This window comes from Gopherus evgoodei, chromosome 14 (genome assembly GCF_007399415.2).
Source record: "Gopherus evgoodei ecotype Sinaloan lineage chromosome 14, rGopEvg1_v1.p, whole genome shotgun sequence".
In the NCBI taxonomy this organism is placed as follows: Eukaryota; Metazoa; Chordata; order Testudines; family Testudinidae; genus Gopherus; species Gopherus evgoodei.
The window spans coordinates 11990831-12006760 of NC_044335.1; positions in this window are offsets into that span (position 1 = coordinate 11990831).

A 15930-nucleotide genomic window follows, 5' to 3' on the forward strand; every position below is an offset into this window, starting at 1 on the left:
AACCTCAGGTCGCAGCCTGGGAGTCGCCGAGAGCTTTAACCCCACAAAAAGCCACCCCAAGCTCACATATCACTGTAACTCATAGCCCCAAAGCCAGAAAGCCTGTAGTCCCCACAGAAAACCACTCTAAAACTTAGGCTTCCTATTCCAGAAACCATTGAGAACTGCCACCCTTCAATGCCCCCAAATGACTGACAGGGCTCAGTGCCCTCCCAAAAGAAGCCTGAAACCCCAACCAGTAATCACTGTTAGTCATGACCCCCTCAAGACCCACAATACCACCCTAAACCTCAATATCATTCTTATCACATGCCAGCTTCCCCTTTTAATTTACCCAGAATATTGACTATGCTCTCTATCTCCATCCTTCCTGTATTTCAAAGGGAACAAAAATGTATGGGCATGCTTTTTAATTTATTATTATTTATATTGCAGTCAGATCTAGGCACCCCTGTCATGGACAAAGACCCTATTGTGCTGTGCAAACACAGAACCAAAAGGTGAGCCCTGCGCCAAAGAATTTACAATCCAGCTAATGCAATCTGTTGTCCCAGTGGTATATATAGCTTTTCACTGTTAGCAGGTACACCACCGCCACCCATCTTCCCAAAACACGGTGACCTCTGACACAGCTCTACAAAACAATGCAATTAAGGAACATCGGGATTATTACTACTTAATTGTGGTGCTTTCTGAATGGCAATATAAACAGTTGGTTTTTAGAAAGCCTTTGGTTGTGCAAGGCGTCCTGCATGCAACTATTAGATTTGCTAATTATTTTCATTTGACAAATGGAATTTGATGCATCAGTACATTGTCAAGGTGTAATCTGATAGGGTGTTTTCCCAAGTTCAATGGCCTGATTATTTATTCTGATGATTTTTCTTGTTGTTATTCTTCCCTCCCTCTGCTCCCCAACACTCTTAGTAACAGACTTGTAATTTGAAGTGTTTGTTATTTTACAGATGGTGTTTTTCTTCTCAACCCACCCAAGCCCTAAAATGTGCTCGTCTTTGTGAAGGGTGGCAAAGACAAAAATGAGGGACAGAGCAAAAATAGCAGAAGAGGAATTTTAAAGGTGAGGGGGGTAATGAGACTTTTTTGCTTCTTTAATATGTGTGAAGAAGTCCAGTAAGGATTGGTTTTGCTTTTGAAGGTTTCCCAGCATTCCTTGTTTACATTAGAAAGTCCACCATGGAAAACTGTAATGGTTAGAGAGTTAGTAGTAAGGAAGTGAAACCAAATCATCTGGGGGGAAAGGGTTTTATTCAGACAATTTACACCTCTGTTTTTCACTTATTTTGTTAATAACTATTTAATGAAAACACCTGAGACAAAAGGTCACTTTTTTTAAGGATCCAGTAACATAGGTCCTTGAGATAAAGGCTAAAGAACTCTGTCTCCATTGCCCAGTCATCCAATGAGTCCTTCAACAAAACCAGGGAAGAGCATATTTAGTGATGATACTTCTAAGTTTTTTTTTAAAAAATGCAGAAAAAGAAACTTTAAAAAATAAGTAGCTATGAACACCACCTTTCTGGCTTCCTGTAGAAGAAGCAGCAAAAAAACCCAACCAAACAAAAAAAACAACCTCACCTTTAAAATGTTGCACAGTAAGATAAATTCTTTTATGTACATAAAGTTTACTACAGCCCTTCTTTCATGATTTGTTATACAAAATAATAGACTGTGAAATAGCACCATGTTTTTATAGGGTGGAGATAGGTCCAGAAACCAGGTACATTAAAATACATGGTTGCAACTATAAAAAAGAAAGAATAACTAAATGTATGTAAAGTAGATGGGCAAATTACAATCTGAGAATGAATTTCTACAGTCATTATTGAAATAAGGTTGTTGCAAATAATATGTAAACATATCTTTTTTAAAAATGGATTCTGCTTGGATTTAGTTCCTGGTTTTGCTGGGCCCATGTCCAGCAATCCTGTCTAGTGGAGGAGATTTCAAACTGGTCTTTGAAGCTGCTTATTTTACTTTGTGTGGCATCTCCGTCTGCAAAGGTAGAACTATATGGAGTGGTTGCCTCACAGATGCTGAAATCTGCCCATGTGGAGCAGTTTGCAACATCAGTGCATTAGTTTATATGAAAGGTTGCTTTCTGTTAGTTGTAGCCAACTTTCCAGAGGTTATTTTAAACTAATGAAACGATTAACAAATGAGCACCTCTTCTGCACCCTTGGTAGCTGCTTCTTATATTTGCCCAATGTTTTATATTCAACCATAATCAAGTTTGCAGACCACACCAAAATTTGGGGAGTGTACAGGGACTAAAGAAGACGTAATCAAACTACAACATGAGTTGGAAAGAGCAGTTGGGTCTGTAGACAATGGGGATTGATATTCAACATTAATAAATGTAACCTATACTTAGGGAGAGGAAATAAACAGCAGTTTAAAAAAGTTATCAGTTGCCAATAGTTACCACACAGTGATGTGTGAGATTACTAATTTTCCCCAATATTTAGAATAGGTGATATCTGTGGGAAAGTTGTATAGAAAGGACATAACCAAGTAGCCACATTCATTGTGGTAGCAGTTTTTCATAATTTCTTCTTAATATTGCATTTTCCATGTATCGTTGCTCCAGAGAAGAGTCGAACTGGTTTAGAAGGTTGGAAAGGGAGATATTTGTAAGAATATTTTCATCTTTTATCTTAAGAATGTGCTAAAATTTGTTTACAACTTCATTGTGTCTTTCTTGCTAATAAAATATATTTGAATTAATTGGATGGAAAGCTAACATATCACCTGGGGCTTTAGTGAGCCGTATGTCACAAATAGTGGTGCTTCCATAAATTTGAGGTTTTATTGAATCTAAATCAGCTTCTTTTTAATAGAAAACAAATAGTAAAATACTCTCCATATTCTAACTGCTAGACTTGGTCTAAATCTGAACATGCAAGTTTGTACTGCAGTTAAGAATTTTACAAGAATGATATTTTAAATTTTATTCAATTTGTAATAAGACCTTTCACGGATACTGTTTATTATCTTGGTAGGAATCAACTTGCTAATATGTTCAAGGTCCAGAAAGCTAGCCAATCAGTATCTGCAATGATGGATCTTAGTTGTTATTTCCTGATTTTTTTGATTCACTATCCTTCAATTCCTAGATAGTTTTGGTAAATATAAAAAGGATCTTAATTCTAGTATCTGTCATGGGAAATATGTAGGCTTTTTGACAAACACAATGACTTTCCAAAAAATTTTTTTATATTTGTTTTGTTTTTTTGTAGATGTTATTTATCATGGACTGCAAACTTTTACTGGAAGCTTTGAGAAAGAAAGGACTCAACATACTTTATGATTATATGTGGGAACCCGAGAAAATATTTACAGCTTGCAAAAAGTTCACTATGTTCCAGTATATTAATATTTTTGGCCCTCAATCAATTTTTCAGTACAGTTTTTCTTCTTGCAGTTGCTTTATAAAACATTTCAACAACAAATAAAGCCAACTGGCTCTTTTCACTAATGTGCTTAAATAGTTTTCCTCCTTTTCGTCTGAAAACAGTTTTGTGCAATGAATTGTTAAAGTTTAATGTAGCTTTTTCAAGCCATGCAACAGGTTTTTATTCATTCTGTAAAATGAATGCAGGGAGGGTGTAAAACTAAATTTACCAGTTTACAAGCAACATATTTGACTGTTTAACTGCCAAGTTATTTGTTTCCTAGGGCAAGAGGTCTAATGGCCTTGAATACCAACAGTCTGTAAACACTTTCAGTAGTCATTTTAGATGTACAAAAGAACTTTTTTTATTTAGCAGAAAAATAAGCAGCTCTCTACATCCAAAATAGCAGTTATAATTGCTCTTTGGGGTCTCCAAAATCATTAAACTACCTAAAATACAACAGATATTTCACTTGCACCTAGGTGTCTGATTCTATACTGTGTCTAATTATCAATTAGTTCAGCAATTAAATTGGTTGAGTCTCCAATCACACTCAGAAAAGGTTACTCATTGTCCTATTTAATTAGCTCCTGCTGCTCAGTCACATTTATCTCCTGGAACACTCTTAATGTCATCTATACCACTGTATGGGTGAAAAATAATCTGTTAATAAAAACAATCAAAATCCAAACTTAAATTCTAAAGTAAAGGAATTGCTTTAATTTTCTGTCATATGGAATTAAATTTTATATTTGACTATTAATATTAAATTATAGCAAAACAATTTTCTTGCTACTATTATTGAATGGAATCAGAGTTTTCGGATATGAGAAAGCAGATGTAAAACATGACTATAGGTTTTAGGACTTTTATAATATCCACATTTAAAAAAAATCCTCTCCTTTACATACATGTCCCCCCCCGCAAAACTGTGCAAAAGTGTTTGTGTACTTGTGAACACAGTTCTAAAAAGCTGGGACTGATTGTCTTCAAGATCTGAAATCCATTTATAATGTTTATCCCTAAATTGTTGCAAACATATTGTATTTGATGCTTTGTATAGTACTCATTGGGGAAAAGAATCTGAACTCATACACAGGAGCTTTCTGTGAGATAATCTGTTCACTGAAGTTATTGCCATGATCAGGGTTTATCTTATATGGACTCTATATAAGTAGCCCATAAGTACTATTTATGAGTGTTTTCACTTCCACTCAAGTGAACTGAGATAGATGATTATATAGTATACCTTACACTCAAGTACTATAGAAATAGGCATAAAGGACTTCTCGTTTTATTGGACTCTAAAGTATCTATTCTGTTGTTTTCAGCTTCAGTTACAAGACTGGGCTTCTTATTTATAGCTTAGGTTAGGTTCCCAGTGCCAGTATTATACCGGATCATCAACTGAAGAGGTTTTACAACACTTGCTATCCTTGCCAGTAGAGACAAGAGTGTTACTATGGATGGCTTTCCCCCCAGAGGTTAGTAATGTGAAAGAAAAGATGTTGTCGTTATAAAAGGAACTGTTGAGGGGCTTTATATTTTGCTAGCTCTTAGTCCATCAGTACTTTGAATTGTTCAGGAAAAAGTGAAGTGGCAATTATAGGCTAGATTTTTGGCCCCTGTTCTAGTTGTTTTGTGCTGTGCAAGCTGGAAAACTGCCTTAAAGGGGTAGCTGAGAATCCCCTTATATAGGGGAAGCCTTGGGTGTTGTAAAGATGATGTAGCTATTTTACTCTCCCCACAAGTGTAGGTGGTATGTTGGGAGTAGGGAGTGGGTCTGTTGAGGGCAGGTGAACATGGGACTAGAGCTCACAGTGCTCTCATGGATCCTGGTCTGGCAGAATAGTTGTGAAACTATTGTAATTTAGAGGATCTCTTAGACCATAAATTACATGGGGGATGATTTCAGCTCTTGGCAGATCCAGGATTGGAGCAGCATAAAGGTGGCTTAGAGATGTCCTCCTCATCCATCTCCATTTTTCATGACAAAATTGTATGTGCTTCCTGACCTACTATGCTAACTCACATATATATTCCTAATAATGAAAATATATGAGAATATTTTTCATCTCAACATCCTAGAATTGCTCAAGTTAGGAAGCATGTGTCACTAAGAAAAAGCTTGAATTATATGTTTGTCTTTAACTGACATTTTTGAAACACACAATAGTAATTCTAAAACTCTGTTACGGTATAGGAGGTATGTTTTATACAGAGAGGTAGGACTTGTGTACAATAGTTCTCTCTCTCTCTCTGGCTCTATATATCATCAGTCCAGGCGTCAGACATTTTTAATTTTTTGAAGGCTGCCATTTCAAACTATAAAGTTAGGCACTCCAATGTATATGTAGCCACCTAAAAAACGGCTTGATTTTTGGACACGTTGAACATCCCCAGCTCCCACTGAACTCTGTGGGAGCTGTGGGTGTTTCTGAAAATCAGGCACCTTATTCAGGTGCCTAAATATACATTTAAGTGTCTACTTTTAGGCAATTCTGTGCCTGTTGCTGTGATATAGTTTGGGTTGCTAACAGTGTAGGAGCCTAAGAGAAGAAACTGTACACATGACTTCAGCCTGGTTTATTAATGTTTTAATATTACTGTTTCAATTTAGGTACCTTAAATGGTGCGGTACTTCGTTATGATTACTATGATTTCTTTGAAGTAGACAAAATTCTATTGATGTTATAAACTGGTGGCTCCACTTCAGTATAAGCTGCTAAGACCTGTCATGTCATGAATACATTAATTAAACCATGGAATATCCATTTTAACAATGGTCTCAATGGTGTTGGAACCATTAGAGTTTATGGTAACATTTGGAGCTGTCACCATCTTAATGTGACTGTAATGATTCCATTGCTTTGAACAATGTTGTCTTCACTTTCTCAGTGATTGACTGTTCTTTTTCTGTCCATAAAATGACACTGACAGCAGCAGTCTTTTGCGGGCTTTCATACTGCTGAAGCTGGACTAATTTTAAATTGAATTTGGACATTTGTTAATAACTCTTGCAATTTCCATGGATACTTCAGAGGTCACAATGGCATACTAGATTTTGGCTCTTACCCCTAGAGGAGTACATATATCTATATTCTGGCTGACAGAATATCGAAGTGTAGCACCCCAAAGAAGATTATTTATTCCAACATCATAGGGGACTCTGCATACATGGCCCTTTGCATGAAAGCATGGCCCTTGACTCTTCAACCCTATCCCTGAACACGGTTCCCAGATCATGTTGCAAAAAGCCTGCATAATGTCTTTCACTGAGATTTAAAGGAAGACAGAATATGGGCAGACAACTTCCAGCCTGTGCTTGGTGAGGATTATTTTTCTCTGTGCCTAAAGGCAACACTTACAAGAATATTGCTGATACATGCTAGAGTACTTAGGCATAAGAGCATGAATTAAGGATGAAGTGAGAAGATTTAACTATGAATTTGTTGAATTATATGGTTTGAAATCAAACTCTTAATGTTATTTCAAAGTAGTTTTCTGTGTCTCATACAGTGCACGTTTCAAATCAGGAGAGAGTTACCTTTTTTTGTGTGTGTGTTAGTCAGGGAGTCTAAGACATTTTAATAGCTTTCATATCCACTCTTCAAATATATTATTGCAGCACAATAGTTTCTTTGCATGAGAATTGCTTAAATGATTCAAAATGGATTGAAAAATATATTTCAGGTTTTAATTTTATGCACAGAACTTTAATGAGCAGCGCCCCTTAGAGACTTGCTGTCAGTTTAACATATTCACAATAATCTCAACACAGATGTTATTCCATCTAAATCCTTTTAGAGGGAAGAAACTGGTAATTTTTCCTTGGAGGATGTCAGAAAATATATTATGGTTGAAATTACATCTTGATCCCAGAATGCTATGTAAAATATCATGGCTAGGAAGAATAAATAGCACTTTGTTTCTGAAGTAATATGCATGTGAAACTTTTTCTGAGTCTCCTGTAAACGTAAAAACAAGTGATCTTCATTTTGTTAGTCTCATGCTGTTTTGCTTCCCTTGTGGATGATCATAGGCAGTGATGGATTTCAGCATCTAATTTTCTTCTAATTTAAGGAAACATTTGTTATTAGCTTCAGATTTTCCTACACACAAATGGCACCTGTAGCATGGTGAAGTTATCATCAGCCCTGTCTGTCTAGCTATATCTCACCGGGCATACTTTGAGGAAGTAAATTAGAAATATTTGATAAAAATGAAACTCTAAATTACAAATTTTTTGTTGCAAGCAATTAAAATTTATTTCCTCTGGAACACATGAACAAATATACTTCAGTCCTGTCCTGAGCCCTGGGATGTATCAGTGTTCCCTTTCCACTCAGAACATAAGAATGGCCATACTGGGTCAGACCAGTGGTCCATCTATTCCAGAATCCTGTCTTCTGTCCTCCATAAACTTATCTAATTTTTTGAACGCAGTCATACTTTTGGCCTTCACAACTTCCCATGGCAATGAGTTCTACAGGTTGACTCTGTGTTGTGTGAAGAAGTACTTCCTTTTGTTTATTTTAAACTTGCTGTCTGTTATGCTTATTGGGCAAGCTCTGATTCTTGTGTTATGTAAAGGGGTAAATAACACTTCCTTATTCACTTTCTCCTTTCCATTCATGATTTTATAGACCTCTATCATATTACCCCCATGTCATCTCTTTTCTAAAACAAATAGCCCCTGCATTTTAAATCATGTCCCTTGGCCCGCATCGCGGCCCGCTCCCCTTCCTGCATCCCCCATTGGCCTGGAGCGGCGAACCGTGGCCAGTGGGAGCCACGATTGGCCAAACCTGCTGACTTGGCAGGTAAACAAACCGGTCTGGCCCACCAGAGGCTTTCCCTGAACAAGTGGCAGCCCTAGTTTGAGAACCACTGTTTTAAATCTCTCTTCATATGGAAGCTGTTTCCAGTCATTTTTGTTGCCCCTCTCTGCACCTTTTCCAATTCTAATATATTTTTTCTGGAGACAGAGAGTGACCAGAACTACACAGTATTTCAAGTGTGGGTGCAGGGGCGGCTCTAGGCATTTTGCCGCCCCAAGCACGGCAGGCAGGCTGCCTTCGGCAGCTTGCCTGCAGAGGGTCCACTGGTCCCAAGGCTTTGGCACTAGCAGTTCTATTTGCTTCCTTTACTCTGTCATGGTGCAGTGCTAGCAGAAGGCCTTCCTTGATGGTGATTGGATTCAAAGTTCATTTTGCTTCATTTGCATTCTATAGTTTTGTCTATGCACCTCAGTTTTTTGATAAGCCACTGTGATTTTCATGGTTAGATCAGGATGAAGAGGTGACTTGCATTCAAATCACTGAATGTACTGAAGCAGATATTTTCATGAGCAATGGCTGTTCCCTGCTGTTGAGACTGCTAAGAGGAAACAACTGTTAACTCTATGATATAAGAATGAAACAGGTGAAAAAAGCATAAGAACACGCACAAAGGTGTCTCAGATGAAATTGTCCAAATGTAAATGTCAGTCTAAACAGAGTAAATTTTATTTAATATTAACATGGGTCAGAATCCTACTCAAATGTAAAGATAACTCGTATAATCCTACCACTAAATTTTTCAAGCCTGTGATGAAATTTTTATTAGTTGAACTTGTAAATGTAATATTTTGACATGTATTTAAATATTTAAAGAAATTTGTTCTAGATACTCAAATATAAAATATTCTTATGCATTTTTAAAGAGCAAAGAGTACAATAATTTGGTGCTGTCATCTGGTTGTTTTAAGTGTGCATTAATGACCTCTAGGATATACATCACAAGCTTCATGCTTACTAAATTATAGAGCTTGGGAGCTTTGCCATTGTTGGTCAGGTTCTGTTTTTTTTTTTGTTTACATGAATTTTTAAGCATGTCATTGGCAAGATTTGTAGATCTGAAAGTTAGACAAGAATGAACGATATACCAGCAGCTCATGGAGGCATAGTAACTATTTTTAATCACATCTGAAAACACTAGTTTTAGAGAAGGACTACCAAAAATGTGGCAGTTTTTAGTTGCTTTCCAAAAATTATTTGCATTAACTTGGGTAAGATGAAGCATTTTAGATAAATAAACTTTTGATAAAATCACAAATGTTAAGGTACAGGATCTGCAATATCATAACTGAATTGGGTGTTTTTTTAAAAAAAACAACACATGGAAATGACAATTTCAAAAGGGGTTGATTGGCTTAATTTTTAGTAACTTCATTAGTTTTGTGTTTGGATGCATTTTACAGTCTATTGTAAGTCCCATTCAGTGGATATATTTTTACTTTTTTGGTATTCTTAAAGGTCCCCAGCAGAGAAAACAGGATACATAATGCTCGAGTATCTCTGTGTATTTGCTAATGAAAACTGGGAAAGATAAGCACAGCCTGAGAATATCACATATTTCCTGCTCTCCAGAGTGCTCTTGAGTATTAAAAAAAAATCTCCCAACATTCTTAGAAACAAGTTCCCTAATTAAGTGCTTTCTTTTTAAGGCAAGAGAGAAGGTGGCTTTACTTTGTTGCAAAGTAAAGAAAGCCGTGAAAAAAAAAATTCATAGGAGGTGCAAAACTGCACGCCAATTAGAATCATGGTCTCATTTTCTAACATGAGATTCTCCCCTAATAAACCAAGTTCAAAAGTAGCAGCAAAACATGATTAATCTGCACCCTATAGGAATACAGATGAGAACAAACTGTAAATGAGAGGAAAGTGAACCAACAAACAACTGGAAGCATAAATATTCCTGTATAAGATCGAACAGAAAAGGGCTAAAGGTTCCCTAAGGTTGAAGATAGGGTTGCTTTATGCTCCTCCTATACAGGTCCCTAGTATATAGATAAAATTGATACATTGCAACTGGAGGGAAAGCTCAGTTCTTTCTGGGATCATTCTGCAGAGCATTTCTTATTAACGCTTATAATATCAGAGTGTTGGCCATATTCTTCTCTGCTATCCCACTGCAAAGCTGAATAGAATAGAATTTTTCCATAGAAACTTAGATAAGCTCCCATGTGTTGAGCTCAGTGGAGTCAAATCTAGAATGAGGTAGTCATGAATACATTGCTGCATCTAAGTTAGGATAAAGCAATCCCTGGTATTCATGAGGTCTGTTAGAGGTCTGGGGATGACCTTAGATTTGTGAATCTGCTGGGGCTTAATAGTAGAGTTGACCTCTTATGACATAAAACACATCTGTGTCAACACGTTACACACTATTGTAATAATCTTTGTACAAAATATGTTTTGTGACGTATCACTTGAAAACTCCTAATTTGCTGGTTATTATTGTCCTGACAAAATGTGTGTGGCAAATTTGTATGTGAACTAGGAAGTTTCCACTGTATGGTGTTATTAACACATGTTCCAAACTGAGGTTGGTGAATAGGTGTGTCTCAAACAACGGAATGTGTGCTCTGTTTAATTTGCATTTAAACAGTAAACAGAGTCATCATGCAGGAAGGGAACCTGCAACAGGAAAAAGCAGCAGAGAACATCCCCTTTGTCTCTTGAATGCCAACTGGAAATGTTTTCCAAAAGGGGGACTGACACTATAAAAAGGAAGGACAAACTCCCCAAGGCACCTCTCCTCCCTCCCTCTCTCCTTCTCTCTCTGTGCCATTGATTCACTGCACCATAAAGGACAAAGAAAGTAGCCAGTGAACTGTGGTCCTGACCTATGAAGTTTGGTCAGTGAGACTGCTGAAAGCATGTGGTAAGAAAATTTTGCTTTGAGTTTAACATAGTTAGGTTAGACACCAGTTTTATTTTATCTTTATTTTTCTCATAACTGTTTCTGACTTTTATGCCTCATTACTTGTACTCACTTAAAACCTATCTCTTTGTATTTAACATAATTGTTTTATTTAACCCAGTGTGTTTAAATTGAAGTGTTTGGGAAACTCCGTTTGGTGTGGCAAGTTATGTGCATATTATTATTATTGAAATGTCATGCTCTTCGCAATAAATACAGCTTTGTGGTTCCATCCTGCAAGGTGCTGAAGAGCCTTCACCTGCTGCCACAGCTTCAAGAACCTGAATGCTGTTGAAAAGCATAGACCAGTCTGTGACATCCTGCACTATGATGTACTGTAAAAGATGGTTGTCACTGCAACAATAGTCTTGATATTAGATCCTCGGGGACTCTTAAAATGAGGCCATGCCCAGAGAATAAAATTCACTTCCTCAGTGGAATACAAAAAGGAAGAAAATACATTCCCCTGCAATGTGGCTTTTACTGTAGCTGTGTAGGGTCATGGGACTTAAAATATTTACACTGCCAAATGTATGAAATCCAATGATCCTAGACATGTCAGTATTTAGATGTATGTTCCATATGTGGTGTTGCTATAGGGAAGAATTATCTTAATGGACTATTATTGTATGATGCCTAAACAAATAATTTTACTAACAATTTCTGGCAAATGTAAGCGCCTGTTATTGGATTTAGACTATCATTTTGCTTCTTTTTTTTTATATCCTGTGTTTAAATAATGGATTCTTTTAACCAGTTCTTTATAAAAGGAACAATTCCAAACATAGCAAAGGTTACTGGCATCAATTATTGCCCCCAAGATTACCTGCTTTCATATTTCAGTCTGATTTGCTATTCCTTATGTAAATTTCCCCTTTAAACATAACCTAAGCTAGTCCATTTTCTTCCCAGGATTGTTTGAGAACCTGTCATAATATGCTGTATAAAGATATATGTTAGAAAAAGGCAAATGATGGAACATCATAATGCAGTTGTAAGTTTTGGTATAATAGATCTTATTACTATTAAATAGCCGTTAACCCATTTGAGTTATATAACATGTAATTTTATATATATATATAATTTAATGAAAGCCTCCATCTCTTCTCGGTAGCATGTTAAATGTTACCCATTCAGGGAGGTTTTCACATTAAAGTAATTGGAAATAAAGCTTATAAGAACAGAAAGAAAGTTTACTCTTCCTCTTTATAGTGAAAACAAATGTGTTTTTCTCTAGACTCTGCCAAGACTGTGTTTTAATGATTTAACAGATGGAGTTGGCACATGTGAACCTGGAAGATGCATCTGTCTGATTTTTCCAGTCTGAGGATTTTTTTAACTGCATTAATAGCACAGACGATGGTAAAATATCACCTCCCCAGGCTGCTTTGCTCTCCTAACACATAATGTCTTTTAAAAAAAAAAGTGATAGAAGACTGGGGTGAGGAAAAGGGCAGGGAAATGAAGATTTGAAAAGTTTAATATTTTCTGTCTTCAGTGCACCAGGCTTTTAAAACTCTTGCTTTGATGAATTCTGTGCATGTGAGTGTGTGCATGTGTGTGCTGAAGCTGAAATTCTACCCAGGCAGCCTTATCTGTGATCTTACAGCTCTGTTAATTACTTGCTCTAAAAAATACAATTTTAAATAAGGAGACCGAGAAGAACCAGCCTTTCAGCTTTTCAGTTTTAAGTGAGTGTGATTTGAAATGTTGAATGTGCAGTATGATCGTTCTACTATTTTTAGGAGCTGATCTCGCAAAGACATGCTTCACATTAGATAGGTGAGTTGTACCATTGTCTTTGGTGACATTACTCACTGTGCAGGCATGTAAAGCACCTGTGTACGTGTTTGACTTCAATTTTGTCAGTCCTTAGCCAAACTTCCTAGTGAAGCCAACTTGGATGACTGCCTGAGGGCTTGGCTGCACTAAAAATGCTACCCCAGAACAGTTGCACGGCTGTAATGCTTCAGGGTAAACACTTGATGGGAGAGATTCTCCCATAGATGTAGGTAATCCACCTCCCCGAGAGGCAGTAGTTAAGTTGGCAGAAGTTTTCTGTCATCCAAGCACTATGTGGGGACTGAGCTCAGCTTCACTACGCCACTTGGGGATGGTGGATTTTTCACACCCCTGATCAGCCTGGTTAAACTGACCTAATTTTCAAGTGTAGACCAGGGCTGAGTAAAAACAGCAGGAATTGACTCTTGATTCTATCCCACTGCCATTTTCCATCAGTTATGCTAAGTACAGGTCAATGGGTTGGTAGTTCTAAGCCTGTGAATTATATAATACCAATTTATTTGTGTAAGGCTTTAAAATAATTGTAATAATTTGCATTTCTGCTGTAATACTATACTGTAATAATGATGATGATAATTAATATTCCAGTAGTGCCTAATATCCAATTGATAGGGCCCATTGTGCTAAGTGTTGTAAAACTCTTACTAAGAGTGAGTCTCTGTCCCAAAGAGTTTATAGTTCAACAGCCTGATTGTAAAGCCCTCAGCCACATTGGTTAGAATGCAAGAAATCCGTCTGGTTTCAGTAAGTTTAGTCTCATGAGTAAATGCTTGCCAGGCTGAGCAAGGGCTCTATATTCTGTTCCTAAGTAAAAATGTTAGTGAAATTAATTTCCAGGAAGCTATGTATCTTCCTGTGCTTGCTTTAATAGAACTGGGCCTTTTAATTAATTTCAGTTTTATTTTACTAGTTTTGAGAAAAGAGAAAATGAAAAATGGAGCAGCTCTCACTGCTTGTGGATTCATCAGCCTTCTAGGGTGAAGTAAACATAGAGAAACTCAGGAGCAAAACTAGTTTGGACTGAGCAGCGGAAAGAGCATTTATGATACTGATGGTATATTAAAATTAAAAAATACTGCAATGAAGAAGAGCTTATTTCCCTATGAACAGCTCTCTCTCTCTCTCTCTCGCTCTCTGATTGGCTGCAAAGCAAAACAAAATGTATCAAGCTACCCTTGCACCTGCTCCACAAATGCCATGATGCATGTTTAACTCTGCACGTTACTCCTTGCACAATGACAGCACTTGAAAACCAATGCACGGTAAACATATTTTTTCATACAAATGTTTAAAATAGATTATTTATGGTTTCAGCCATGTTTGGATCATTGCACAGTGTGCAGCTATGCTAACTCTTCTGCTCTCCTCTTAGATGCAAACCACAACGGGTCCAACACAATGGCCACCTTCTCTGCACCTTGCTAAGTCCAGATTGGAAGCAGTTGGCTTTCTTTCTATTAAAACCAAAAAACTGAAGCTCTTATGCAGGCAAAACTCTCCCTGAAATGGCAGGGAGCTTGCCCAAAGAAGCAAGGAGTTGACTGTGGGCCTCATCCAAAGACCAGTTATCATAACCTTAGTCCCAGATTTGGACCTTAGCGTCCAAAATATGGGGGTTAGCATGAAAACCTCCAAGCTTAGCTACCAGCTTGGACCTGGTACTTGCTGCCACCACCCAAAAAATTAGAGTGTTTTGGGGCACTCTGGTCCCCCTGAAAAACCTTCCCTGGGGACCCCAAGACCCAAATCCCTTGAGTCTCACAACAAAGGGAAATAATCCTTTTTCCCTTCCCCCCTCCAGGTGCTCCTGGAGAGATACACAGACACAAGCTCTGTGAATCCAAACAGAGTGACTCCCCCTCTCCGTTCGCAGTCCTGGAAACAAAAAGCACTTTCCTCTTCACCCAGAGGGAATGCAAAATCAGGCTAGCAAATTCAACACACACAGATCTCCCCTGATTTCTTCCTCCCACCAATTCCCTGGTGAGTACAGACTCAATTTCCCTGAAGTAAAGAAAAACTTCAACAGGTCTTAAAAGAAAGCTTTATATAAAAGAAAGAAAAATACATACAAATGGTCTCTCTGTATTAAGGTGACAAAATACAGGGTCGATTGCTTAAAAGAATATTGAATAAACAGCCTTATTCAAAATAATACAAATTAAAGCACTCCAGCATATTCATGCAAATACCAAAGAAAAGAAACCATATAACTTACTATCTGATCTCTTTGTCCTTACACTTAGAAACGAAAGATTAGAAAGCAGAACTACTTTTCCAAAGCTCAGAGAAAGCAGGCAGACAGACAACAAAGACTCAGACACAAAATTCCCTCCACCCAAAGTTGAAAAAATCCGGTTTCCTGATTGGTCCTCTGGTCAGGTGCTTCAGGTGAAAGAGACATTAACCCTTAGCTATCTGTTTATGACACCAGTGAAGTCAATAGTGGGCTTTGGATCAGGCCCCCTTTTAAATCACTTCCCGACTTTATTAGACCATCCACATTTTAAAACATTTCTCATAAGGGGTGCAAACCTTGCTAACACACAAACATCCCCTATCAGAATCAGGAGTGTGCTACTAGAACCAAAGTTATGTAGATTCCTCAGGCACACAAGTTTCCCATGAATGGCAATAGGAGTTTTGGATTTGCAGGAAATAAAAGACTGAGCTCAAATTATTGAAAATATCTGCACTTAATTGTCTTGTTAAAATCCCAATATGACCATCAAACTTCAGTTGCTGTTGTTATTAATATGCAAGCTGAAGGTTGGGACTCGGACCACTGATGTCAGTAGAAAAGTATGCAGTTTAGTTTTACTGTAAACACTTCATGGCAAGGATTGTGGGTTTTTTGGTTTTTTTTTTAATTTCTGTAAAGAGCCATGCAAATATTTTGGGCTATAGCGAGAATAAATAACACTAATGTATTCTGTATGGATTACAGAATGAATTGCTGTTATAGTTA